This window comes from Dermacentor silvarum, chromosome 8 (genome assembly GCF_013339745.2).
Source record: "Dermacentor silvarum isolate Dsil-2018 chromosome 8, BIME_Dsil_1.4, whole genome shotgun sequence".
Lineage (NCBI taxonomy): Eukaryota > Metazoa > Arthropoda > Arachnida > Ixodida > Ixodidae > Dermacentor > Dermacentor silvarum.
Genome location: NC_051161.1, coordinates 110,072,815 through 110,099,655, shown reverse-complemented (window position 1 = coordinate 110,099,655; position 26,841 = coordinate 110,072,815).

Below are 26,841 nucleotides of genomic sequence, written 5' to 3'. Positions count from 1 at the left end.
AAGAAAGAAAACAAACTTTCTTGCCAAGGCAGGATTCGAGCCCGCGTACCCCCGGTCCTAAAGCGAGTGTTGTAATCGCTAGGCTATACAGGCACGCTTGTAGAACAAGCATTTATGCGAACCATTTCATTGCGTTCGAGCATCATCGTCGTCGTCCACAGTTGGCGCGTTCGCACGCTCGTGCTCTGCGAGGTGAAGAGGTTTGGCGCGCTATGAGAGCATAGAGAGAGAGAGAGACGCATTCATGGAGCGGGTCTCCTGGAACGCGGTGTCGGTGTTGCAAGCTGCGGTAGCAACGCGCAGTGACGGCCGTAAGTCCGAGACGCACGAAAACAAATTATCATCATCATGAGTAATAAGTTGAAAAGTTCGTGCGCACTTCCGGAAAATGCTGGGCTAGGATCGCCCAGCTTCGCTGTTTCAAGCGTTGCGCGGCTGAGAGCAAGGTTAAGCGTTTTTTTTCATCGCCCTGCCTTAGTCTTCTCAGTTGTTTTCTGTCAACCCCTACCTTTTAACCCCTTACCATTCTTGATAAGATTTTGCCTCCTGTCCACATAACAGACTTTCAAATCCATAAACGTCATAATTCATACCGTAAAGGCATGCCAAGCACCCGAGGGCGAAAGAAATGATTGGACGCTCAAGTACAAGCTCAGCGCTTGTGTTTGCAGAACCCTGTTTTAGTATTACACCTATTTTCTTATCACACTTAAAAGATTTGCGCGGTTTTCGTCTAATGAACATCGAAAATCATGCCGCAACCGCAATCTGGGCATATTGTACTATTTCTACCTATCTTCATTTCGTTCTTTTTTTTATTCTTGATTCTTTGGAAAGCAATGCAACCCAGAGACTGCAGCTAAAATTCGGGGTTGCCGGAGATGTGGTCAAGTCTCGGTCGACGCTTTAACCTACAAAGCAGTTCTGCCGCCAAAGCAGCACACAATAGGGCGCAGCCCACGAGGTATGCCCCGAACATAGCCTCCTATATACTTTCTGTGCCCGCGCAATCACTCCGGGAGCGCCGTTCAACCTCCTCTCCTGATCTCCTCGCAGGTCGCCCGCTAGGGGCGCTGCTACCCCAAATAAATAGAAGCGGAAGCGCTCCATGCAAGCAGTGGCTGAGCTGTTTACCTCTACGTCGCCACTTGGATAGTCCGTAACGCGGAGGTGTATTGGTGCACACATATTAGAGTATACTAGAATTTCACAATATTCGCTCTTAAAATGCTCAGAGAAGGTAACCTTACTTAAAGTGAATTCGCCAAAATGAGTCTTTGTACCAATGCCACTGTTACGTGCTGTGTTTGCGAAACCGCCAACATAGAACTTTACACACGCGCCTGTATTCCGTCACTATGAAACGACGAGAAATTACATTCCATCACCTCTGGGAGTAACCTAAGTCTCTCTCTCAAAAAAAAAAAAAACAACAACAACCACAAAAGGCTGATTGCTTACACGGAAACTGCTAAGACTGGCACTTGATAATTAACTTACAGACTTCAAGATGGCAAGCTCAGAATTGAGGGAGATTATCAGAAGCGCGTGGCTTGTACTTAATGAGCATGCGCGTACATATATATTGCGGTTCATGCCTTCGCAACATAAAGTATAAAGAAAAAGAAATGCTCGCAGGTGCAAGATACTAAGCACGCGTTCCTTGGCTTCACGAGGCGCTCACACGCACACACACACACACACACACACACGTGCGCGCACACACATACACGCACACACGCACGTACATACACAAACACGCACACAACTACAAAATATGAGCAGGCATTAACTCACAAATTACATACATTTCTGAAAACACCTTTGCCGAAGAGTCAACAAAATTTGAGCCGACTCACACATGCACAGTTATCGGTGCTCTGTATTGAACTGAACGAAGAGTCCGGCGCGAAGAGCCATGCAACTTCATCCGCAAATATGAGGAAAGCTGCAACATTCGCCTCGCAAAGAATGCTTCTCCAGATGTTATGGAGCCATCCGACGCACGACATCCCGTTCACCTCGGGGGATATAAAATAAGGCTTGCCCTTTCTCTACCTGCTGCTGCATTGAAACGCCGCGCAGATAGTTCGCTAGCCGCCATGCACGGTTAAAGGCGGGAAAAATTGCGTGTGCGCGTCTCCATTAGTGTCAAATCGAGACAATATTAATTTGCCTCGCCTGCCGACGGTTCGCTGGTTTGCTGGGAGATCACCTTTCTGCAGCAGTCCACGGCTGGGAAAGAAACTTGCCTTCTGCCTTGGATTGACGCGGTGAGCTGCGGCAGGGTATTGAAGGACTGTGGCTGTGGTGACACTGTCGGTTCCGTATTGAGGATGTCTAGCAGCAGCACAAATGAGAGCCTTCTGGCCGAAAAGAACACATTGTGGTCACGAGTGAGCTGTGCTATTTAAATGGTTTGATAGGGCGCTAGCCTTTGCGAGTTGATACCCAGTAGTATGGCGTATTGTTGTGGACCTGGATGCACCTCGTACATTAAGAGAAAGGTTCCGGGCATGTCATTTCATGAAATTCCGAGCGATGAAGAACTTCCAGAGAAGTGGCTCCAAGTTTGAATCTGTCAAACGTGGAATGCGTCAGATGCTTGCTGAGAGAGATGCACTTTCGATTTGTTCTGACTAGAAAGCTCTCGTCTGACGCCAATGAATCTTTTTTTTTGGGTGGTTGAGGAGGTCAGCTGGAAGCAACATCAGACAGGCTCACGGGCAGTTTTGTGCGGAACAGAAAAGTCTCTGAAGACAGGCATTGCGTCAACATCGACAAACAGCAACGTGATGGACACGGAAGATAGCACATGCTCGTCGCTACGCCGGCAACTGAGCGTAAGCACTACGCCAGAACCATCCAAAAAATTTCCCAAAGAGGCAACAGCAGCGCTGTTCAACCACATTACCCGGCGCAAAGAAACGCTTCGTTCGCCAGAATGTGCAGCACTAGCCATGGTTGGCGGATACCTATCGAGAGTTGTTAAGCTGTTAATGAGCGGTTGTCTTGCAAAGAATGCCTCAGTTTGTTGACAAAGCCCAAGCCCTCGGCTCCATCAGGTTCTCTGATTAGGCTTCAAGACAGAAGCCGTATGCTGTATCGGTCAGACGAACTCGTAGTTGTGCTGAATTCTTTGCGCAAGCAGGTTGAAGTAGTGCTCGCTAAGCTAAGAAATTTTAAGCAGCCGCTGAGGGAGACTGCCGTGGATGCTGCTCAATTGCTGCGAGAGTGTGAACTATTGAATTGTTCAGTGCCTGAACATCACGAGAAGCTGTTTGAGATCATGGTAACAAAGTTATTCCGCCCTCTATTCACTAATTTTACGCTGAAGCTAACGGACAAGAACCACATCGCAAAACTTTTTTCACAGAAGCCCCTGTCACGAAAGCTCCACAAACTTTACATCCAAATGATGGCAATAAAAGTTTTTGTTGTGCAATTATTAGAGCCGACATTATTTTTTTCCACACTGACATACAAAACATATGTAAGCATGTATGTAAACATATATAAGCAGAAGGAAAATGAAACTTCATACTAGTACAGATAACAGCTGTGGTTTTCCTTTTATCGTTCTTTTCTTTTTGACGAAGCAATGAGCGGCGGCCTGTACGCTTCTGTGTCGGCGTTAAACGTCCGCAGATGTTGTAAAACAATAGAATCGGCACCGGTAAAAAATAGCGTGAGATATAGTTATGGTACAGCGCACGCCGCCGTAGAGCGTCTTGTATTTCTATTCTGGGGTAGCACCGCCAACTGGTGGTGAGTGACGGCACTAGGCGCGACGACCGGTTCCCTGCGTTCTCGGCGCCGATGGGCAGGCATGAAGTATATAGGAGGCTATGCCCCGAAGTACAGCACAAACGGCTGCGATCCAGGATGCTCGTCTTTCATCAGCGGGATGGCACGTTTCCAATGAGGGGCAGCCAGGCCATGCTCCGCTATCCCCAGCAGTATACGCCGATGTTGATATCAGCGCATGAAAGCGGAACACAATTCTGAGCATGCTCAAAAACGGGAAGCAACCTTCAACAGCTATTATTCGCACCAGCTCATTATCCGAAATATCCAGCGACAAACATTATTGCCGTATCCAATATTCACCAGCGGCGTGATGAGCTTAAGCCTAATATCAGCTACAAAGACTTCTTTTTTTTTTTTTGTAAGGCAGGTTAGTCGTATACCGTAAGGTAGATTCCCGTCTTTAGTCGTAGAAGGTACACCCTAGTCGTATAACTCATACAATACTGGGAGGTGTACATTACCCACGGTTCTCTGCGGGAGAATCTAGATTCTTCGCACTCCATTAGGATGTGCTGAGTGGTCTGCGTCTTTTTTCTGCAGCATATCCATGCCTCATATAGTACCGAATATTTCATCTGATAAGTTCTTGTCCTTGGGAAACTCGCTGGGGCCTCATGTAGCAAGGCACCGTCGTTTGTGTTATCGTACAGATTCTCCCTTTTAATTTCTTTCTGCTAGTTTTTGTAAATCTCCATGGTCCTTTTTGTTTCCATTCTTTGGGTCCAGTTCGCTGTATTTGTTGCTCTCAATTTCTTTCTGATGACTCCTGGTTGTCTATTTACACTTTGAATTATCTTGTATTTGGTTACCAACTTTCTGGACCTCTTCCTCCATTATGTGTCCATAATTTTCAGGTACAGATACTTGTGCACTTTAGTAGCCCATTCATATTCATCCATGCTGCTGAGTCTTCAAAATAATTTTCCTCTGCTCTTCTCTGACTTCAAAAGAGGCCCAACCCATGTCGCCCTGCACTGCCGAATTTGTTGTTTTGCCCTGGTCTCCCGAAGCCAACGTGCCTACCGATCTTTGGTTAACTTCCAATCCCGACATGATATCCGATTTTAAGCAAAGAATTTTATTTGCGAATGTTAGCGCTAGCGCGCTGTTGAATTGCTGTTCAATTGACATCACGTAAATACTCGTCTCTTCTATAACGATTATAATTCGCGATTTCTCGGTCCCAAACTTAAGGCCTAGTTTTCTAGTTGCGTTGCCAAATATATTCACAAGTGTTGCAGATCCCCCGTATTGTCCCATAGTAGCACTATGACTTCCGCATACATAAGACCAGAGACCTTCTCTTTCACCATTTGTCCATTACGCATGTAGGATAAATCAAAGCCTGATTTGTGTTTTGCTGTAGGCAAGAAGTCTGATAACAACATTCCGCGCCATTCTATAAGTAAATCCTCAAAAGTAAGGCTCTCCCAGACGCAAGCTGGAACGCCCAATTGGCACTCGTGTTTTTGTTAGTGGCAGAAACTATATGTAAACATAGACCACCTAAAATATATATCAAATAACACTCAGTGTTACGACGAACGATAAATAAAGGAGTGCAGGGCACGACCAGAGTCCCACAACTGAAATATAGTTGAACCTAGTATAGTCCAAACAGCCGTTCCATGGAAAGTGAGACATTTATTCAATCAATCGATTTGGATCTGCCAAGAACATACACAAATAAGGAAACAAGAATAAACATACAGAGCGAAGCAGAGGGTAACGCCAACTACTATCACACGTGACACATTGTCAAACAGCGCGCACTATCTCAATTATTAAATGACAGCATATTCAATATCATGCAAGGTTAGTGATTCTTGACTGACGCGTGCACATTTGTGTTTCCCAATGAAGAACGCCTCTGTTAGCTCACGTGTAGTTTGGATCCGGCTTTTATACAAAATTGCGAACCTGCTCAAGTCTGCTGTCCAACCGCATTTCTTACAATATGACGCCACACGCGTGTTAGAAGTTTCTTTTAAATGCGCGCATTGCTCTCTTGAGCTGGTGCTAACAGGTATTCCTGTATATCCGATTTGTGGTTTATCTTATGGTAGTTCGCAGTAGTTTTGAAAACTACTGCAACAGCACATTGCAGTAATTTGCGTTAGAGTGGCAAGCCCCACTCTAACGAAGCATTCCAAAGTGCACTTGTCCACTAACATGCAAAATGTTTTCCTACCGCGTCGTTTGAGGAAACAGTGTCTCGCCCCAACGTTAAGACAATTTGCGCATTTGTGCGCGCATGATACGATTGCAACTGTTTTTTTCCTTTACCTTTCCGTTCCACTCTAGGGGAAAGTTTATTCCATTTATTTATTTCTTGAAGCAACTGTTATCGCAGCGAGCCAATGTCTCCTTCAGTAAATACAGTCTTTATCCAAACGCGTCAACTGCGCTGAAATACTTCCGCCAGTGTGATGTGCAAAGGATTTGTCTCTTAAAACATGGAGCACGAAAACGCAATTACACTTTGTATTAATGTTGAGTCGCCTAAATTTAATAAATTTAATGAAAGAATACGTCTTATGGTTCTTGGATGATAATCTCAGCAGACATAACGCTAGCGAAACTTCAAAAGAATGTCTGAATATCAACTACAATGTTGATTTCATTCAATAAACGTTTTCATGTCGTGAATTGCGTAAAAATTGTCGGTAACATTAGGATCCACAGCGGGGTATGTTACACCGGGTTCCGCATAGATAGTTATTGTTTAATTTCGCAGGCAGAAACTCAATATAATGAAAGAGTGTATGATCGAGGAAAACGATGAAATCGTTTTGATAAGCAAATATGGCATTTCGGCAGATTCTTTCTTGAAGTGTTGTTTTCTATTTGAATGCCAACTTCGTGCCTTGCGGAAGCAGCATTTACCAGCAGAAAGCAGGAGTGTACACGTGTGCATCGGGGCCAGAGAAGCACCGGCCTTAAGTGGCATTATTGTTTTGTGACAATTAGATGTATGCTGAACGAAAGAGCCAGCGCTATACGCTATAGTACGCATAACTTCAGGTACATAGACGATCACGTGATAACAGTTCCGCAGCCGGGGGGGGGGGGGGGGAGGGTGGCTTAGGGGCCCGCCCCCCTCCCGAAATTTTGATCTCTCCGTGTTTTACCGAAAATAAGTACAGAAAATAGGTGCTTTCCCCAAATAGTCAAGGCCTTCAGCAATCGGCCGCCCCCCCCCCCCCCCTCCGCCCCCCGAAAAAAATTCTTGGCTACGGGTTTGCACGATAGTCTGTTGAGTTATGAGGCATTTTTGAAAGACCGCGTTATGGGTTTCGGCAATTTTATGATAGAGAAAGAGACATCAGACAACAGTCGCAAAACAATGGTGTCACTTCAGGCTGGTTCACACGTACACAGTTCCGCTTCCTGCAGGTAAATGTTCCTTCCCCAAGGCACCAAGCTGGAACTATAATAGAAAGCTACAATTCAATAAAGAATCTGCCGGAACGCCATATTTGCTTATCAAAACCATTTCCTCATTTTCCTCGATCATACACTGTTTTATTATATTGACTTTCTGCCTGCGAAATTAAACGATAAATGTCGATGATATCGATGCATAACGCGGTGTAACCGACGCCGCTGGGGATATTAAAGTTACCGACAATTTTGACGGAATTCACGGCATGAAAACGTTAATTGAATGAAATTAAAATTGTAGTTTATATTCAGACATTCTTCTGAAGTTTCACTAGCGTTATGTCTGCTGAGATTACCATCCAAGAATCACAAAGCGTATCCTTCCATTAAATTTATTAACTTAAGGTGACTAAAGATTAGTACAAACTGTAATTGCTTTTTCGTGCTCGATGTTTTAAGAAGGAAATAGTTTGCACATCGCACTGGCGGAAATTTTGCAGCGCAGTTGAGGCGTATGGATGAAGACTGTATTTTCTGAAGGAGATATTGGCTCGCTCTGCTAACAGTTACTTCTACATATAAATAAATGAAAGAAACTTTCCCCTAGAATTGAAAGGAAAGGTAAAAGAAAAAGCAAGTTGGAAGTCGTATCATGCGCGCACGAATGCGTAAATTGTCGTAACGTTGGGGTGAGACACTGTGTAACTGTACTTTTCCTCAAGCGACACGGTACGAAAACATTTGCATGTTAAGGGACAAGTGCACTTCGGAATGCGTTGTTAGAGTGGGGCTTGCGCAATACACCACGCGAAGCATTTACTGCAAAGTGCTGTTAAAGTAGTTTTCAAACCACTGCAACAGCACATTGCAGTAATTGCGTAGTTTTCAAACTACTGCCATAATTTATTTCGGATAATGTAGGTGCCATGACTCTTTTGAGGTAGGTGCTGTACATTTTCTCCGCTACAAGCAAGATAAAATAAGTGGAAGTGGCAGAAAGATCTCAAGTCAGATTGTAACAGCCAGTATAGTCCTTCGCATTAATTTTTTAATTCTTCTGTCGCGCTGCTTCACTACACTGAACCACATTAAACTCGTACCTTTCGTAGTGCTACTGCTTCCCTAAATTGCGCTCAGTTCGACCATCCCTTGACGGACAAGGATAACACCTGAGAGATGCTGAGAACTTGTAAACTAAACATACTGAGTTCTCTTTTATTGGCTTCATTTACTGCATCTTCATGTGTTTTTCAATAGAGATGGTTCAGCGACAAGTGGCATCACTGTTATCTATCGGACGCTTCATAGCGATTGTGCGGTTCACCAGGCCGGTAAACTATTTGCAAATCCAGACGAAGGTCCCCTTGAAAACGTGCGTATTACGCTTTCGCGCGTGTGGAATGGTTACCTGGGGCGCTACAACGTAAAATTATTCCAAACTGCTTTGCTTCCAATTTCTGCGATCAGCCTCCCCGATTGGTCAAAACATTTTCTGGCTACTCCCAACTTCGCCTGTCTCTAATGCGACGTCACAAAAACAGCGATAGCTCCCTATCTGATATAACGTGTACGCACTGATTATGCATCATTAAACCGCAGAAAAGCAAAATTATCATTCCTGATTTGACGCCTTTCACCATTAGCACTCTCCTACTGGTCCAATGTTTTGTGGCTACGCCCACTTCGCCTGTTTCTCACGCGACGTCAGAAAACCGCGAAAACTCACCAGGTCAAAGTGACGTGAACGCGAAAAAAATGCATTAATATGGCGAACAAAACTGAAGCTTTTCTGAATAGCCACAGACTGCCCCGTTCCGAAAGGAATAGAAGATGGCAGCCCGCCGATCGCTCAGGTCCTCGCTACTCACACCTGCCGGTGAGTATCTATTTACGTGCGCATGATAAACCTTTTTGCGTGGCAGTAAAACGCTATCAAATCCTTTTGACATGCATACGACATCGCTCTGCCAACTCTTCCTTGCTGAGGATTCGTTTTAGCATCATTCTTGTCCTTCCGTTCCACGCCGCTGCGATTTTCGACCAGCCATCCCAAGCTAAGTAAGGTGAAGCTTACCAATCGGAGAAAGCGGCACCATCCTATTCATGTGGTTATCTATTTTCACTGTGCTCGCTCGGCCCCATCGAAACCCACTCCACTAGAGAGCGGTCCTCGCATCTTTTTAGCCAGCAATTTTCAGAAAATTAAATGCGCAAGTGAACGTTGGGTGCATAACATTCACAAAAGCGACAAAGGCGACCGAAAAAGATTCTGGAACCATATAAAAGCACTCGGAGCTCCAACTAAAAACTCGCTAACGCCTATAAGGCATTGTCACAGACCCCGTGAACGAGGCGCAGACGCCGGACCAAATTCCAAAGCCGACTTATGCGCTTCCGAAAATAATCCCACGAAAGCGAGGACAATTAAGAATGGACCCTCTGGTGCGCCAGCGAACGCCGGTTGCTGTCCAAAGACCGAGTCAGAGCCCAGAGTTGTCAAAACACAACAACATATCTTCTTCACACAAGGCAGTTGCACACACACTTGCACACTTAGGCTAGACAGAACACAATACAAATCACATGGGTATTCACAAAATGCAGGAAAATTATTAACGACAAGCACTAGAGTCCAACACGTAAAGTACAAAATAAAAAGGAACACTAAGTGTCGAATCGTATTCACCAGTGTTGGTCTTGAAGTCAGACGATCTCGGCGTAACTCGCGGCAAATCTCGAAGAAGGAACTTCTTCCGGAAATGCAGACGCTCGATGAACTCGTCGACTAGCTTGCCGGGGAATCCCCTTCTTCGGCAGACGCTCGGTCTTCACGTTACATCACTTCACCGGTGCGGACTGAACTCCTGAACTCCCTGAATTCCACTGAACGATTCTCGCACGGCGGTTATATATCTTCCACAGGCGTTCTCCAACCTTCCTATCGGAGTCGTGATCTCGTAGCATGGCCAAAGCCTGGAAGCTTCTACTCTTTTCTCGTGCCTTCGACCGCTGCTGTCGGAGCTTTGTCAAGGGGCGGTGGGGGTGGGGGGGTGGGGGGATGATGATGACTCATGCTGTTGGCGCGCGCTCACGCAGTAGTTATCTCTCTCGACTCGCCGGGTGAGAAGGTGTCTGGGCGCGCGCGTGTGCTCTCTCTGTCTCCCCTCTCCGGTTAACGTCGCTTCGTCGAGGTTCTTCTAGACGTTTAGGCGCCGTTGTTTGCGTTGTTGTTTGAGGCGTATGCGCTCTCTCCCTCTGTTGTATTGCCGCGGGGCCAGCTCGATCTTGCGCTGGCTTGTGTGACACGCGGCGCGCGCTGGGATTAAGCGCTTATTTCTGACAGCATGAAGAGGGTAACATCTTCAAAGGAGACGGATGCGCTGCGCTACACCACAGACGTTATTAGAGATAACTTCAGCACGAGAAAAAACGTAGTTCAGACAGCAGATCCAGCAACAGCAGAGAGGCCTGCGAGATCAAAATTTAGCATAGAAAGCTTTTACTGGAAAAAGGCAGCAGAAAATGGCCCTAACAACACGGCAGCACGACCCTATGAAATCCCGATACAGCTAATCAAAAACCTCGGTCCAAAAATCAAGGCACTGCTGACTAATGCCATAGAGCAAGTGATTAGAACAAAGAAAATTCCCGTGGGATGGCGTGAAATCAACATGAATCTCATCTACACAAGGCAAAGTAGATAAGTATAAGACGAGCTCGTACAAGCCAGTTACCGTAACGTCGGTGATATATAGAATGGCAATGCAAGCCATAAAATAAGAACTGTCGAAGTGGGTGGAGAAAAACGATGTATTGGGGGAACTACAGAATGGGTTCAGGCCTGGCAGACGCTTAGAGGATAATATGTTTGTACTAACTCAGTGCATAGAGATTTCAGTCGCTCAGAAAGGGCCTTTCTCGATAGCATTTCCAGATATTAAAGGAGCTTATGACAACGTAGACAGGGAATTGTTTGGGATATTCTTCAGCACGAAAGGCATAGATGACGATTTTGTGGAGCGGCTGAGGGAGATATATAGAGGCAACCAGGCACAACTGGTATGGGAAGGTCGAAAAGGTAATGAAATGGTGGGAATGCACCAAGAATTGAAGCAAGAATGCCCTATGTCACCATTGTTGTTTACGCTTTACGTTAAGGGTATAAAAAGACGACTGGAAAACAGCGAATTAGGTTTTGATTTCTCCTACATGCGTAATGGACAAATGGCGCAACAGAATGTCGCTGGACTTACGCACGCAGACGACATTGTTCTACTAGAGGAAAATAAAAAGAAGATTTAGAGATACTTGCGAATGTATGTGGGAATGCAGCGACAAATCTAGGCCTTAAGTTTAGCACAGAGAAAACAGGAATTATGATCTTTAATGAAGAGACGAGTACCTTCGTGGTGTCAATTCAACAGCAAGTAATACCCGTAGTGAAGTAATATAAGTACCTCGGCGTACACATAAACGAAGGAAATAATCACTCAAGCAACCACCAAGATAATCTGAAAATAAAGGGGAAGCGGAATGCAGCAATAATGCAACAAAGAGTACTGTGGGCTCACAATAAGTATGAGGTGGTGCGTGGAATCTGGAAAGGACTAATGGTGCCAGCGCTAACATTCGCAAATGCCATTCTATGCTTAAAATCGGATATCTTTTCGGGTGTTGACGTTAACCAAAGATCAGTAGGCTGGTTGGCTTTGGGATCCCACGGTAATACCACAAATGAGGCAGTGCAGGGTGACATGGGTTGGGCCTCTTTTGAAGTCAGAGAAGCACAGAGCAAAATTAGTTTCGAAGAAAGGCTCAGGAACAAGGATGAAAATAAATGGGCGGCTAAAGTGCAAAAGTATCTCTACATGAAAAGCGCGGACACAGAAGGGAGGAAGAGGTCAAGGAAGTTGGCAACCAAGTACAGGATAATCGAAACTGCAAATAGACAACCAGGATTCATCAGAAAGAAAGTGAGAGAAAAATGGAGATCTTGAACTGGATGCAAAGAATGGAAACAAGAGGGACAATGGAGATTTACACGAACGAGAAGAAAGAAATTAGAAGGGAAAATCTGTACGATAACACAAAGGGCAGTGCCTTGCTATTTGAGGCTCTAGCCGGTTGCCTAAGGACCAAAACATACTGAAGCAAATATTCTGAACTAGATGAGGCATGTCTATGCTGCAGTAAAGATCCAGAGTCCACTCAGCACATCCTAATAGAATGCGACGAGATCCACCCAGAGAGAACCGTACGTAGAGATAAGCAAGAGACCATTTGAGTACTGGTGGAAAAAAAGCTGGGAAAAGAGGGATACGACCTGATCTCTTAAAATCATAGGTAGTGGTACAAGGTAAATTTTTGAAAAAGAAAAAGAATAATGAGAGGTATACAAAAATGCTAGATAAAGAACATGTATAGTATACCTAAATAAATCAAGCAGGCTAAGTGACTGTTTGTCGCCGCCGCGTTTCAAAGGGGATGGCAATAAATCATCATCATCATCAGCCAATTAGATTTAAAAAACCGCTAAGTGTAGACAATGTTATTGGTTGTGAAAGCGAACAAAGGTGACCTCCTATAAACGAGGAGATTATTTGATTGGGTTGTTGAGACAACGCTGAGGGTCACCGCCCGATGCTTGCGTCGGTGGTTATACGTAAGTTTGATGTCACGAGTTTGGAATCAAAACAGTTTGGAATTATTTTACGTTATAGCACCCCTGGTGTTTGGACTAAAATATTTGGAGCTTGCACTTTTGCACTTTTATACGCAATGCCTCACGACTTCAAGTGTACCAGAAAGCAGGAAGAACGCCAACATTATACTCATTCATAAGAAGGGAGACGTTAAAGAATGGCAGAATTATAGACCCTTTAGCTTGCTTTCAGTATTGTATAGAACATTCACCAAGATGATTTCCAATAGAATCAGGGCAGCACTTGATTTCAGCCAACCAAGAGAACAGGCTGACTTCAGGAAGAGATATTCTACGATGGATCATATCCATGTCATAAATCATGTAATAGAGAAATCTGCGGAGTACAATCAACCTCTCTATATGGCTTTCATAGATTATGAAAAAAGCATTTGATTCAGTAGAAATACCAGGAGTCATAGAGGCATTGTGTAATCAAGAAGTACAGGAGGCGTACCTGAATATCTTGGCAAATATCTGCAAGGATTGCACAGCAACTTTGGTTCTCCACAAGAAATGTAGAAAGATACCTATCAAGAAAGGGGTCAGGCAAGGACACACAATCTCTCCAATGTTATTCACTGCATGCTTAGAAGTATTCAAGCTCTTAGAATGGGAAGGCTTAGGAGTGCGGATCAACGGTGAATACGTCAGCAAACTTGGGTTTGCAGATGACATTGTCCTATTCAGCAATAAAGGGGACGAATTACAGCAAATGATTGAGGACCTTAACCGAATAAGTGTAGGGGTGTGGTTGAGGAATAATATGCAGAAGACAAAGGTAATGTTCAATAGCCTGGCAAGGGAGCAATAATTAAGGATCGCCAGTCAGCATCTAGAGCCTGTAAAGCAGTACGTTTATCAAGGTAAATACTCACAGGGGACCCTAATCATAGGAAAGAAATTTACAGAAGAATAAAACTGGGTTTGAGTGCATACGGCAGGCATTGCCTAATCCTGACTGAGAGCTTACCACTGTCGTTGAAAAGGAAAGTGTACAATCATTGCATTCGACCGGTGCTAACATATGGGGCAGAAACTTGGAGGTTAACAAAGAAGCTCGAGAACAAGTTAAGGACCGCACAAAGAGCGATGCAACAAAAAAAGTTAGGCCTAACGTTAAGAGACAGGAAGAGAGCGGTGCGGATCAGAGGACAAACAGGGATAGTCGATATTCTAGTTCACATTAGGCCGAAGAAATAGAGCTGGGCAGGCCATGTAATGCGTAGGATGGATAACCGATGGACCATTAGAATTACAGAATGAAGACCAAGAGAGGGGAAGCGCAGTCGAGCACGGCAGAAAACTAGGTGGGGTGATGAAGTTAAGAAATTTGCAGGCGCAAGTTGGAATCAGCTAGCGCAAGACAAGGGTAATTGGAGAACATAGGGAGAAGCCGTGGTCCTGCTGTGGTCATAAATAGGCTGATGATGATAATGATTTGGAGCTTACACTAATCTTCAAGCACCGCGGTTAAGTGTATAACATTGGAGGTAAATTCACTGTTCCTTCAATAAAACGCAGCTTTGGAAACTTCATTTTTAATAATATTAACTAATATACCGTAATGACGACTGATCATTGTGAAGTCGCTCACATTGCCGTTGATTCCGAGTTAGTTTAGGCAAACATACAGGCAGTCAACATGTTGATGCAGGAACCAAGGACGCGAACACCACTGGGACGATCTTGAAAATTAACGTTTTCTATTAGCAAGTGGTATCGTCCCACTTTCGCGTTCAATCACAACAGCTACGGAAATACATAGCCTGTATCCATGCAAGCATTTACAGTACTGCCTTCACTTTCATGTCTCCTTTGTAGGCTTTTATGTGCCGAAATATATGCAGCAATGGCGAGAAAGAACTTTATGTCATTGGTGTTGCAGATTTGGCGTTGCATATACTCTGTGATATACGGCAGGCATTGCCAATTCCTGACTATAGCAGCTTAATCCTGTCGTTGAAAATAAAAGTGTACAATCATTGCATTCTACCGGTGCTAACATGTGAGGCAGAATCTTGGAGGTTAAAAAGATGCTCGAGAACAAGTTAAGAACCGCACAAAGAGCGATGGAACAAAGTATGTTAGGCTCAATGTTAAGACACAGGGAGAGAGCTGTGTGGATCAGAGAGAAAACGGGGATAGCCGATATTCTAGCTGTCATTAGGAGGAAAAAATGGAGCTGGGCAGGTGATGTTGTGCGTAGGATAGATAACCGGTGGACCATTAGAGTTACAGAATGGATACCAAGGAAGGCAAGCGCAGTTGAGGACGGCAGAAAACTAGGTGGGGTGATTATGTTAGGAAATATGCAGGCGCAAGTTGGAATCAGCCAGCGCAAGACAGGGGTAATTGGAGATCACAGGGAGAGGCCTTCGTCCTGCAGTGGACATAAATATAGGCTGATGATGACGATGATACTCTGTGATATGTTACAATCGTTCCGGGTCCTTATTCATAAAAAGCTCTTATGTTACAATTGTTCGTAACAAAAAAAAAAATACGGCCGGTCCTGATGCAGGACGCATTATCAGCGACAGCGAAGGCGATCAGCCAACGGCCAGGGACTATTACGAGCAAAAATCTTTGTGAATTCCGCTCTGGTTTTTTAAGTTGAGCCGCACCTGAGACTTATCGTAATAATCTCCTGCTATAAGTTACAGGTGCCTAAAAAGTAATTCTGACCGCCGGACAGGCGGCCACTCGCCGGCGGAGCGCGCCCGTGGAGAAGTAGTGCCAGGGTCTGCGCGTGCGTGGAATCTCTAGCAAGCAATACTCGCTCCCGAGTGCATCTAAATAGACATTGCCCTGCGTCCAAAGGCATGCGCTTTGTGCCTCTTATCGCGGCGACAAAACATCTCGGGGGATCGGGGTCTGCAGGCTGCAGCGTTCTCGCGCGCTATGCAGCGTAATACGCACGCGGATTCCTTGTGGCGTCTTCTTGCTGAATCTCCATTCATCCCAGGAGATAGTCATGCTTTCTGGATGGAATCCATTAGAGCACCCTTTATAACTGAATGGTGACCTGTAAGTGACCATGCTCGACTTTTACATATACCTAATGCCTAATTGCCTGTCTAAGTTAATAATTGAGCCGAAAAAAATCCAAATAATTTATAGCGTATTTTGTGTGCGAGCGCGGCGGCTCGCGTATAATAGTACTGTATAGCGCACTTTTGAATCTGATTATCATGTTGCGCGATGTAGTTTAGTTCTTGCGCAATTATCTTCCCAGTCACATTTTCTTCTTGGGTATAAGATTACAATTTTGACTGTAACACGATGGCTCCCATAACATAGATGACGGCGTAAGTGGGAATAAAACAGTTTGAATAATGACATCAGGCGGCGTATTCCTCCACGCCTATTTCATGCAGGGGAATTAATTTTATGCATGCGGCAATATAATAATCTTCTCTTCAAGGCTCCGCAGTCACAATGAACATCGCATAGTTGACCATTATTTGACGAAATCTGGCTCTTTCGATGCACCCTTACTAGGGAGTACTTCAACATTTGATCGCGTTTCCTCGTTTGATTGAGCAAACATTCAATTTTTTTTCTCAATTTGGTGGAGCAATGCTAATCGTGCGTAGGCTGAGTGACTAGAATGCATAAAAAATAATATTAGCTTGTAAAGCAGAGTGCAACTATACAAAAGGAAGCACAGTGGGTTTATATTTCACACACAAAAAAAAGAAAATTAATGAGATGATGGGCTTTAATATCATGTGGATGCACCGTTCACGCTAATCGAAGCTTGTAATCAGTGTGGGAGCGATTCATAGATAGCTTCTATGAAGTCCTTCTTCTCTCCGAGGCACTTCCACTCGCCGTCTATGGCAAGCCACAGTTCGTCGGCACTGGCGACTCCCAGATTCATCCGGGACATGTTTTGTTTCATTGCTCCCAACACGTTTTTCATCACGCCTTTTGGAGGACAGTCAAACATGCGAACAGCACATTCGACAAGGAGCTCTCGCGCAGCTGTGGCGCTGTGCACCGGGCTGAGGTCTTGTTGAAAGTTGAAGCACCCATCTTTAAATGGCCCGTCCAGATCGTATGGAAATAAGTGGCTGTCGAGACTTTCACAATACGCATCAGCTGTGAAAGATCAGGACAGCCGCACTACAAACTGAGGCCATCTTTGCTTATTGATCCCCAAACGTTCACAGAGCACCGGCCGCTGCTGTGGATTTCTGAAATATAGCCAGGCTCGTATCTTCACAAAGACAAGGCGAGAAAATTCGCCTTGACATGGAAAACGTGTTGTGCATGTGGAGAAATATTGCCGAAATAGATCACAAAAAGAAAAACACCTGCAGTTGCAGGGTCTCCAGAAGTGGCGCTCTTGGTCCCACCTCGACGAAAATGTGCACTCATCGGTTAATGTCATCACATTCCAATCGTTCTCCGTCCAACGTTCATGCGCCCTCCAGGTGCGCTTTTTGCGCTCAATAAACCCATTAATTAAGTCCAGCGTCTCGCAAGCGCCTTCTGACTATTTCTTCAGGAATTTGCAGGAAGAGCGGTCTTAATTTGGTGGGAGCTTTGGAAAGGGTCCGCAGCAGCTGCAGCAAAGTTTACACGGACGGACTCTTCCGACGTGCATCGGCGTCGTCCAGGTCGAGCTGCATGTTCCAGTCCGCCATCATCCTTGTAGGCCTGGGTTCAGTCCGCTCATAGACCTCGGCGTGAGGCGGCATATCATGCGTTGAGGTATACTTTGAATAGATAGCTCAACTATTCTCCGCACGTCGGTTGTCCCTCTCTTCGGCATGCTGTATCAATAGGAAAAGGGCAGCATTTCGTCACCGTGCCATGGTTTTTATATGTTCTTATCTTGTTATCTATCGGGCACCCGACGTGCTCACGGCTACGTCAGACAAAACGGCAGGCTTTTCGCGTGCTAGTCACAGACGCGCACTGCAAATAGTGACCGATCCGGCCAGTTGTATGCAAAGATAAAAGGTGCCCAAGATAACACAGGACAAAAATTCTGTAGGGTCCCTTATCGATGGTTACGACGCATTTGACGGCGAATGCGTCAATACAGTGACGTGATTTTATTTGCGATTGGTTGCTTCTTTTGGTGAAATAATTAAATTAGTGTTAGGTTATCGTAATTAGGCCTAAATATTTTCGTAGTTTATGTTCCAGAGTCTCGAATTGGTCCTAAATGCTATCTACTACCGTTTCGAACTCTTAATTAGTCTTAATTTGGCGTAACCAGTTATGTCTCGGAGTCATGTTAAGTAGTCACGCTTACTGTTTCCAACTAATAATTACTCCTAATTAACGCATAATACTCTTAATTACTTGGTAATTCACTTTGACATGCTTTAATGAATGGTAAAGGTGTCGTATACTGTAGACTAATCTCTTGTTCTATTATTACCTAAATTACTCTCCATTACTTTTCATTTGTTTTAGGACTCTTGAATAACTTTAATTACTCTTGGTTATTTGGTACTTCACTTTGACATACTTTAAGGAACGGTAGAGGTCTAGTATGTGTCTGTCTGATATTTGGTACAAGTCGTGTCGACGACGGACGGTCACATTCCTCGATTCATCAGCCAGTTAAGGACGCCGAAGCACATTAACGCGCACGCTCGAGCGCTTATGCTCCAACGCCCTCTTGCCCTCTGTGACAACGCTAAAAGGCACCTAATGCTATTCCTATGGAGCAAGTCAACACCTATTTAGATGCACTGGGGAGTGAGGCAAGCTTGTGAAACCGCGCACGCGCACACCCTGGTACTACTGATCCACCGGCGCGCTCCGCCGGCGAGAGGCCGCCTGTCCGGCGCTCCCAATTATTTCGTGGGCACCTGTACCTTTGCGTTGCACACCAAAGGGACTGAGTATTTGCTCATTTCACAACATCATTACATGAAACATGTCCAGCAGTCTTTACGTGACTGAAAAGGGGTGCATTGCATCGCATTATTAAGGCGTCGCATCCATGTGTACGGTGAAGACGCGCCAGGAAGGCAATACTGGTTTTGGATATGCGATACCGTCGCAATCACGTAAACCCGACTTCTAGGTGCCTGACACCAGTGGCCTGCGCTTGGCATAAGCATTCGCACGCTCGTTATGAGAACCCGGTCTTTCCTCGGATGTGATATTTAATGAGCAGTATAAGTCTTGCGTGTGGAAACGTTATTACCGGCTGTCATTCATCCAGGCAGTGCATGTATAGATAGTTTCTGTACAGACGCGATTTTAAATAGCGTATAACTGAAAGAATCATAAGTTGTAGCATTTGTGCATACCGTAATGTTTCTGAACTCTCATAATGCGCGCATACAACAATATGCATTATCGGGGATATCTTGCACAATTTTGAGGTTTATGAGGCTTACATGTTTATTGAATTGTTTGATCATACTATCTCATTCTCCTCACAACCTTACTGTCAACGCCTATCTTTCTAACCCCAGTTTGAACTACCAGTCCATATAAAATATTCCTACGGCGAACATCAGCTTTTTTAAACTCTATAAACCTTCTTCTTCATATATCCAAAAAGCACAGCAAATCACCCGAGGGAGAAAGAAAATGAATCTGCAGGGAAGTACAGGCCATGCTGCGCAAGTGTTCGTATTTCTACTCCCTTAACCGCGCACCCATTTTCTTGTCACACTTGATGGATTCGCGCTGCTGTGTAACGAAGCTGAACTAACTTGCCCAAACCGCAATCTTGAATTTTTCTTCTCTTTCTGCCTATCTTCATTTCTTTCTTTTTTTTCTTGCTTCTTTGGAAAGCAATGTCACCCCGAGACTGCAGCTAAGATTATGTATGGCGGGAGATGTCACCCAGTCTCGGTCGATGCTTTAGCCCACACAGCAGTTCTGCCGCCAAAGCAGCACAGGACACTGCGCAGCACACGATGTACGCCCCGAAGTAGAGGACCAACGGCTGCTCTCCAGGATCCTCGACGCTCATCCGCGGGATGGCACGTCTCCAGTGAGGGACAGCCAAGCCATGCTCCGCTATGGCCAGCAGTATCCGGCGATGTTGATATCTGCGCATGCGAGCGGAAAACAATTCTGAGCATGTTCAAAAACGGAAAGCAACCTTCAAATGGTATTATTCTTGCCAGCTCTTTATCTGAAATATTCAGAGACAAACATTATTGCCGCATGCCAGCAGCGTGATGAGGTTAAGCCTAATATCAGCTACGATAATTTTTTTTGTCGGGCAAATTAGTCGTATACTGTAACGTCAGTTCCGGTCTTTACTCCTAAAAGTTGCACACTACTCGTATAGCTCACTCATTACTTGTATAACCACACTATTAATGCCCCATGCATCGCGCGCGTAAGACATTGCGCAAATTCTTTTTGGATGGGTAAAGTGATTTCACGCTTCACATTGCATTGTATTTGCATCATCGTAGCTACACGGCCTGTTGTTATGAAACTCTGGCAACTGCGACAGAAAGAGGACGCTTATGAACAACTCACAAAGTCACGTTAGCGTTATCTGCACAATTGTAGTCGATATGGTCCTCTACGCTACATCACCTGACCGCATTCGGTAATTCTACGTCCAGCATCCTGTGTGTGTCGTTCATTATGTGCGCGTGTCTTCACCGTCACTGGAGAATATCTTTATTCCGAGTGCACGGAAAATTGACGCGCACTTTACCGTTCTTTGCCGCACATATTCATGCTCACTCTTCTGGTACTTGGAGCAAACTCATTGCCTTCACTTATCTGACTTTATGCAGACAAGATCCCTTTATTCGTTATTTGTTGGTAAAAACGCAATGGCCTTTGGGTATTGGCTGTAATTTTTTTTCGTTATTTTCACACTACAGAAAATTATAATAATAGGACGCGAGAGACAGTAATACGCTAGTCTCTAAAGTCACCATCATCATCATCATCATCATCATCATCAGCCTATATTTTATGTCAACTGCAGGACGAAGGCCTCTCCCTCCGATCTCCAATTACCCCTGTCTTGCGCTAGCGTATTCCAACTTGCGCCTGCAAATTTCCTAACTTCATCATCCCATCTGGTTTTCTGCCGACCTCGACTGCGCTTCCCTTCTCTTGGTATCCATTCTGTAACCCTAATGGTCCACCGGTTATCCATCCTACGCATTACATGGCCTGCCCAGCTCCATTTCTTCCGCTTAATGTCAGCTAGAATATCGGCTATCCCCGTTTGTTCTCTGATCCACACCGCTCTCTTCCTGTCTCTTAACGTTAGTCCTAAGATTTTTCGTTCCATCGCCCTTTGTGCGGTCCTTAACTTGTGCTCGAGCTTCTTTGTTAACCTCCAAGTTTCTGCCCCATATGTTAGCACCGGTAGAATGCAATGATTGTACACTTTGCTTTTCAACGACAGTGGTAAGCTCCCAGTCAGGATTTGAAATGATTGCCGTATGCACTCCAACCCAATTTTATTCTTCTGTAAATTTCTTTCTCGTGATCAGGGTCCCCTGTGAGTAATTGACCTAGATAAACGTACTCCTTTACAGACTCTAGAGGCTGACTGGCGATCCTGAATTCTTGTTCCCTTGCCAGGCTATTGAACATTATCTTTGTCTTCTGCATATTCATCTTCAACCCAATTCTTACACTTTCTCGATTAAGGTCCTCAATCATTTGTTGCAATTCGTCTCCATTGTTGCTGAATAGGACAATGTCATCTGCAAACCGAAGGTTGCTGAGATATTCACCCTTGATCCTCACTTCTAAGCCTTCCCAGTCTAAGAGCTTGAATACTTCTTCTAAGCATGCAGTGAATAGCATTGGAGAGATTGTGTCTCCTTGCCTGACCCCTTTCTTGATAGGTAACTTTCTACTTTTCTTGTGGAGAACCAAGGTAGCTGTGGAATCCTTGTAGATCTTTGCTAAGATATTCACATATGCTTCATGTACTCCTTGATTACGCAATGCCTCTATGACAGCTGGTATCTCTACTGAATCAAATGCCTTTTCATAATCTATGAAAGCCATGTAGAGAGGTTGATTGTACTCTGCAGATTTCTCGATTACCTGATTCATGACATGGATATGATCCATCGTAGAATATCCCTTCCTGTAGCCAGCCTGTTCTCTTGGTTGGCTGAAGTCAAGTGTTGCCCTGATTCTATTGGAAATTATCTTGGTGAACATTTTATACAATACTGAAAGCAAGCTAATGGGTCTATAATTCTTCAGTTCTTTAACATCTCGCTTCTTATGGAATAGTATAATGTTGGCGTTCTTCCAGCTCTCTGGTACACATGAAGTTGTGATGCATTGCGTATGAAGGGCCGCAAGCTTTTCAAGCATGATATCTCCTCCATCTTTGATTAGATCTACTGTTATTCCATCTTCTCCAGCAGCTTTTCCCCTGGTCATGTCGTTCAAGGCCATTCTAACTTTAGCGCTAGTTATAGAAGGAGCCTCTAAAGTAGCTGTTCCCAGATAAGCAAGAAGAAGTCATCAGCCGATCATATCCTCCTACTCTGAACAATATGCTCAGATATACTAATAAGAGAAACAAGTATATTGATCATTCATTGTGTATTTATGTGCAGCGCTTACAATTAGGCCGAAGAACAATATAAACGCAGGACAGGACAGCGCCTGTCCTGCGTGTATTTAATTCTTTGTCCTAATTGTGAGCATTAGACAGAAATGCACCATGAACACTTAGCAACTCGCTTAGTTTTCTATCTTAATGCAGCTTATATTGATTAATTTGTCAAGTTTTGGAAATATAAGAATTTAACTGATTCCGACAGGCGAGATTGGATAAAATCGTGCAACTAGCTGCGAAATATGCTAGTGAACAAAGTAAGTGGCTCAAATGACAGTGAGCAACACCACTCTCACCTAGCGGGATGCAACGCCTGCATGGCGGCCAGTTCAGTATATGTGCACAGACTGTTGCTTGGAGTGAGGCCTGACTGTGACGCTGAAGATACGTCTTCGTCACTGCACGTCGACAACGTCACGTGAGTACCTGCCAGAGTTTTCTCGTAACAGCGAAAAAAGTCTCCATGAGTGATATAGCCGTTCCGGCAAATGTCGAAAGATTTTTGGATCATTGGGAACAATGAAGGATTACCGGGCATCGTCATGTGAAGCATGACGTTTGTCCAAGCTTCAGTCACACACGGAGAAATTGCACAACTGTCCAAGTACGGCTGCAGTTCCTCTAGTGTTTGAATGGGAGGCGAAGCAGTAGGAAGGATGCGAATCGCCGTGATGCTGGTCTGGACGTAATTTCCCAAAAAAAGCATGCCGAACATCCATGACAACACTGCCAGATTGCGGTAGGCTTGCTCTTGTGCGTTAGGGAATGCATGCGACCGACCGGCAAAAGTACTAACCATAAACAAGAGGAAACCTGGTAAGGGAGTTATAAACTTTCGTCTGCGGAACAGAATGTGGTTACGGGTATGCACAAACAGTGCGACTATAATAATCGCCACGGCGAGAGCGAATGCAAATAGCATAAATGACTTCCAAGAATCGATAAAACTCATGCGACTGACGATTTGGAGTCTAGTGAAGAAACACAGACGTAGAGGTGAATAATAGGCGTACGGAAATAGATCCAGGTCCACTATAAATGCTGTGCTTGTCGGATATAAAATCATATCTATAGATTTGTTGTAAAAGGCTTTCATGGTGGCGACTTTGGTGACTTTGACGGTGTTATTCAATGCTCTATAAGCATTCATCATTGCCATTATTTCTGGGGTTGTCCTAATGTCTTCCTTGGCGAAATGGATAACTTTCGCGGCTGCTCTGTATTTCTGGCCCTTGGGATATTTATTGGGAAATCCTGCATAGGGAGCAAAAAGACTTGACGCTGTGACCATTGCACGCTGTCGACACCTCTTGTAACGGTCAACGGGGGCGTTGATGTCTCGCGAGCTAACACTCACCACGTTGCACAACGCATGGGAGAACTTTTTAAGAGTTCGGTTGTGTGACTCCGAAGAAATTATTAACTGGTTCCGCGCGAGTCTCGCGAACTTCATTATCATTGTTTTAAATACGTGAGGGATGTTTGAGATGAAGGGTAGATATATTACTCTGCGTAAAGCCCAAAAGTCTGCACTGTGTTTCTTCAATATACCACAATCTAGTGCTACATCGCGGGCGTAAAACTCGCATAGTAACGCCCGGCGTGTTAACAGGACAAATTTAACAGCCATTGGCAACTGACTCACTTTGGGATAGAGAATTTCTACGTCGGAATTTGAGAGCATCAAGATTGGTCGGTCCTGCGTCGCCTTCGACACCGCCATTGTGCTGATCATATTAGGATGCAATTGAGCAGACACTGGCGACATGAAAGAAAGCAAGTAGATCACTAGAACTTTGCAGCTTAGCTTCCGTAAAACGCCTCTTTCGTTCAGCACGTGGGAACGCACTAGGCAGAACTTCTTTCGATCCATCACAGTCGGTTTGGTCTTGCGCCTTGTATCCATCACTGTAGTATCACCTTTAGTAGAAGCGTATGTACTTGACTGTTGCCCTAACTTGGCTGATGTGCATGACATTGGAGCCAGAGTCCACTTAGCTCCCTTCTTCAGAATGGATGTTGCTGGAAACTGTCTCAGATATTCTTTGTTCATTCAATCGCCCAGTCACCGTCCTTAATTATGTGGAATGCTGTAACTTTCGTCAGTTAGTCAGTTATCCATTTTATAGTAATTTCTCCCTAGTTTGCCAAAAAGCAGCACCACTCAGATCGGCGACACCCCTAATGCGACGGATGTGTAGAATGTTTTTGCAAGAAATCGATGTCTGTACTGGCTGCGACCGGTATGGAAAACACGTATGTACATATAACCTCCAATATAGGTCGTGTTGTCGTCGCATAGCAACATTCGACGGCTAAAAAACTCGCACCACCAAGAACGGTTCCCCAAAGCATATTTAAATTTCACTATGGACACTCGCCCTCTAACTTCAATTTCATGCAAACAAAACCGCCAAAGCAACCTGGTACATTTATACGGCATGCCTATATGACTCATTTTCCATGCATCGAAGACGTTTTACAATATTGGAAACTGAAGGAAGTGAATCGAGTCTTATTTCGCCACTATAGCCGTACGTGTACGTATGCCAATACCAAGCACATGGCGCCCACACTCAGGCATAATATTTCCTAGACGGCTAAAATAAATTTTTGACTTTCAGAAATTGACGCTAAAATTTATTTATCCTATTGAAATGCGCTTTCATTATAGCTTACATTACATATTTGTGCACCCTCTGTCAGGAACGATCCAGCACTGAATGTTTAATTCTGTGTCCATGGCATTCAAACTGAATAAAGGATGTTCAGAGCCTTCAGAACTACTTTTAGTACTTAAGACGATGGGCAACACGAGAACAAGGTAAGTGCAGGAGCCAACGTTTCAACCAGCGGACTTGCATTGTTTAGTATGTAAGTGTTTCAAAGACTTGAATACCATCCTGGCTCATCAATGCGCTCAATATTAATCTCTACAACGACGAGCACGTCTCGGCCAATTCGATTAGACGAAGAACACCGACTGAGCAGAACAAAAATGTGCAGATCATACGTAGAGTGGGAATGGGTGTCCGCGAAGCCTTCATGAGCCAGCAAAGCAATATCCAGGCAGCACATCACATGGGGCCAACTAGGGCGATGATGGTTTTCAGCCGGCACTGGCTGGCCGCGAAGGCCCGCCGTTGCCTCCGTAATGCCAGTGCTGGCAAAGCCACTGTAACAGACATCCAGCGATGGCCCTGCTTTGCCGGTGGATGCCCGTTAATGGCTAGGCCGGGCGTCGCAACTGGCTATCCCGGGCCTGCTTTGCACCCGTAAGAATGCCGTCATTGGCTGTACTCTCTAAACATTGGTTAAGAACGTCCGTTCAAAGCTATAGGCATAGCCACATTGTTTAGAGTTCTGATAGACCCGTAAATATCGGCCTGTCAAACAGAACGGCATTTCAATATTACTTTTCACGCAGCATTCGCTGGCCATTCCCGATTATATATGTTTACAGCATGCAATTTTATTTGAATTTTCACACGCATGCCAACTGCAACGAGATCACTCTGGTATTTTTTTTTGTTTCTATGAGTTATTATGTAAGTTCTGCATATTTTCTTCGTTTTATTACAAGGCTGTAACTTTCGCGTAATTGTATTTATTGTGTTGAATCATCGATCAGACATTGTAACAAGTGGCACAAGGGCACCCCATTATAATGCGTCAATGCGCGCATGCCGTGTGCATTCTCGATAGGCGCAAATAACAAATTCAAGGGGGTATATAATTAAAAGCATGTGCGCTACATGTGCGTCGTTTAAGTAGGTTGCAGGTAGTGAATTGCAAAATACTGGATAACTTTATGGTGCAATCTCTGTACCGCTTGCCAGTAATGCTGTCGCTAGCTCATTTCTGAGCGGCTGTAACATTTTATTGCCAGTACAATACAGGGCATTTTAGATGACTGCTCGCGATAATATTTGTCTGCATAGAGAGCATATCGAACTGTGCAGTAGTGTCCCTGTGGCCAGCTTCATTATAATCTTAGGTGCCTTTCCGGAAAAAACACGCCGTGGCGTTTTTTTTTTTTTTTTGATGCCAGATGATTTTCCAGGACCACCTGGCACAGTAGGCGTAAATCCTCCCCGCAGAAAGAACCGGGGAAAAAAAAGAAATTGCGCGCCATGTTGAAAAAGAGGTTTCTGAGGGCTAGTGGTGCATATTTCTAAAACAAAAAAACAGCCCATAGAGAGACAAGAATGTGAGACAAGGCCTAACGCTAACTTACAATGAAATGCTTATTTGCACGACGCCAAATATATCTACACTGAAAAGAAGGGGAAGGCGGAGAACAGAGACACGCCACAAGAGATATCCCGGGGTGGGAGGGGTGGAGTGAAGAGAAAAGGTTTGGTCAGACGACCAAGACGACTACACAAGGCGG